Source organism: Bubalus bubalis, chromosome 4 (assembly GCF_019923935.1).
Source record: "Bubalus bubalis isolate 160015118507 breed Murrah chromosome 4, NDDB_SH_1, whole genome shotgun sequence".
NCBI classification, from domain to species: domain Eukaryota; kingdom Metazoa; phylum Chordata; class Mammalia; order Artiodactyla; family Bovidae; genus Bubalus; species Bubalus bubalis.
The window spans coordinates 163,684,089-163,686,979 of record NC_059160.1 but is presented as its reverse complement, the minus strand read 5'-3'; the positions used below and the strand labels follow the sequence as shown (position 1 = coordinate 163,686,979).

The 2,891-nt window shown below is 43.1% G+C and overlaps 1 pseudogene; it reads left to right on the top strand.

The window, feature by feature from the left end:
* Window positions 1–556: 556 nt before the first annotated feature.
* LOC102406126 lies at window positions 557–2,498 on the top strand (annotated as a pseudogene).
* Window positions 2,499–2,891: the final 393 nt, after the last annotated feature.

The following is a 2,891-nucleotide window of genomic DNA, read 5'->3' as shown; positions in this document are numbered from 1 at the left end:
CACGAGAGAAGTGATTTACTGAGCAGACTGAAGGAATGAGCTTTGATGCGAAAGTGAGTGTGTGAGTGCCGCGTCCCCAGGTCACTTTCCTAAGGACGCTAATTCTGTGAGCTGCTGTCATTCCCCAGCTCTCTGACCTGCCAGCCTGGAGACTTAAAAGGGCAGAGCAGATCCTGGTTCACTATTTGTGCCGTGTTGTTGAGCAGTTCCCCAACATCCCTGGTCTCCAATCTGTTCTGTGAAATGATTATACTAAACTAAGACCTGTCATATTGTCGGTCAGTAATTCATCAATGATATTAACTGAATGATGAACAATTAAGTTCAATAAAGCTAAACTTTCACTTAAGGTTGAGAGGACATCACCAAGGGATTTGTTTCTATTTTCATAGCATTTGGAAGTAGTAAGGGCTTTTGGACAGAAGTCACTAAGGTCCCAGCTGTGTGGCCTAACCTCTCTGGAACTTCTCTATGTCTCAAACTCTCTTTGTGTAGCAGAAGGAGTGAGGGAAATCTAACACTCAGGGTTATTGTGTAGAGCAAGAGAAACACTGGATTTCAGTGACCAGCATAATACCAAGCATTAGTAAAGTCTTCAACAATGATGATGTTTATAATCTGAACCATAGAATTTGTTGCATATTGTAAAAGGCATATTCAAAGGGAATATTGTTATCCTACTGTTGTCTTTATTTAAATAAAAATTGGTAATACTGTAAAATATATAACTTGCAGATGTGAATAACACTGCCTATTCATCATGCCATATTTAAAAATACACTAGTGATTTCAATATTAAAATTAGACCTTGAGGAACACATAAGAATCATTGATATCACATGACAAGTGAATTACATCCTTCATTTTATTTAATTCTCACCAGTACGTGAACTGTAGATCCTGTCTTCTTTTTACACAGAGTGAAAGTGAAGTTCACAAATGTTAACCGTTAATAACTTTCCAAAAGCATCACTCTCTCAAGGGATCAGAACTCGGTACTGAACTAGTGTTGAAGTCATGTCTTTTTGATCCAATAACCAGCGAACGGGACTACTTTGCCCTCCATGTAGCTGCCTTCTTGGGTGGTTAAGGAGCTTGATCCTGTGCTCCTCTAAAACTTTTGTTCTTGCTGGGATGCCTCTGTTGTAGGCTAAGACCCACAGATGATGCTGCTGTGGAAAGAAATGTTGATGGTAATGAGAAATGGGACAACGGTCCAAGAGTTCACCTTGGAGAGCTTCCCTGCTGCCCAGCACCTGGGCAAAGTCCTCTTCTTGGTGCCCTTGCTGGCACACCTGGCGCCCACTGCAGGCAATGCCCTCACAGCCACCGTCAGCCGTGCTGACTCCAGGCTACAGACACCTGTGGGTGTTGCTTCATGAGTACAGTTATTCCTAAACTGATGATCATCTTTCTTTTAGGCAAAAAAAAAAACCAAACAATTTCCTTTGCTGCCTGTCTCACACAAGCCTTTGTGTTAATATTTCTGGGAGCAGCAGGCTTCCTCCTCATAGCAGTGTTATCTTTGGACCAATACTTGGCTATTTACAAGCCTCTGTATTCCACCACCATCATGAGCCTGAGCACTTGCTGCCTCCTGTTCACAGCCTGCTGTGCTTTGGGGTTCACTGTTATTTCTGGTCTGGTGTGAAGGTGTCCCAGTTATCTTTCTGCGGCCCCCAAGTCATCCCTTACTTCTTCTGTGACCTTGGCCCCCTGATCCATCTCTCCTCCTCTGACACCAAACTTGAAATGTATGCCTTTATCCTTGCTTTGTGGGTCCTTTTGACATCCCTCATCATAACCATCATTACCTACAGCAACATAGTAGCCACAATCCTGCGACTCCCATCAGCCAAGGAGCAACAGAAAGCTTTCTCCACCTGCTCCTCTCACCTCATTGTCCTCTCCCTGATGTACGGCAGCTGTGTGTTTATATACGTGAAACTGAAGCAGGTGGACGGGCTGGACTCCAACAAAGAGGCTGCCCTTGTGAACACGGTGGTGACCCCAGTGCTGAACCCTGTCATCTACACCCTGAGGAACAAGCAGGTCCACCAGGCTCTGAGAAAAATGATGTTCAGGATGAAAATATCAAGCTAAAAAAAAAAACTATATGGCCTTGGAGTGGAAGTCTTCAGAAAACCATTTGTCTTCCTTCCAGACACTGTAGCAGTTCTCAGAGCTGTCGTGGGAAGTCTGTGGCAGACCTTACCTGATCTCTGTTAACTCATCCCCATCAATGAAGATCTGTTTTCTCAAGGCCACTTTGCACCTTGGTGTGCATGAATATTTTCTCCCTAAATATGCCACATACTGATGACATTTACTTTGATTGTAAAATACCTTACTACATTTTCATTCTTTCCTCTGATATAAACCATGTTTTGAAATTTCTGAAATTTTGTAACCTATACTCTTTTTATTTTACTACCATATGGCCCAAATGGCAATCCACGGCCTGAAGAAAGCCACGGACAGAGTAGCCTGCTGGGCTACAGTCCATAGTGTCGCAGAGTTGGACACGACTGAAATGACTTAGCATATATGTACCATCTGACCATAAACATCATTCAACTGAATTACAATTATTTGGGGCATCTCAGGTGGCTCTGCATGGATAAGGAATCCACCCACAATGCAGGAGACATAGGAGACTCGGGTTTGATCCTCAGGTCGGGAAGGGCATGGCAACTCCCTCCAAGCATCCATATAATTAAAACAATAAAGAAAATGATAACTATAGTACCAGAGCTCAGGTCTACATGCCCTTCATGCCTACCTCGAGGAAATAAGGGTTATGTACCCTTCATAATGGGATGTAGATAGCTTGCACCTGATGTGCTCTTAATTGCTGTTTTTAGATAGCTTAGCTACATATGTATGAATCA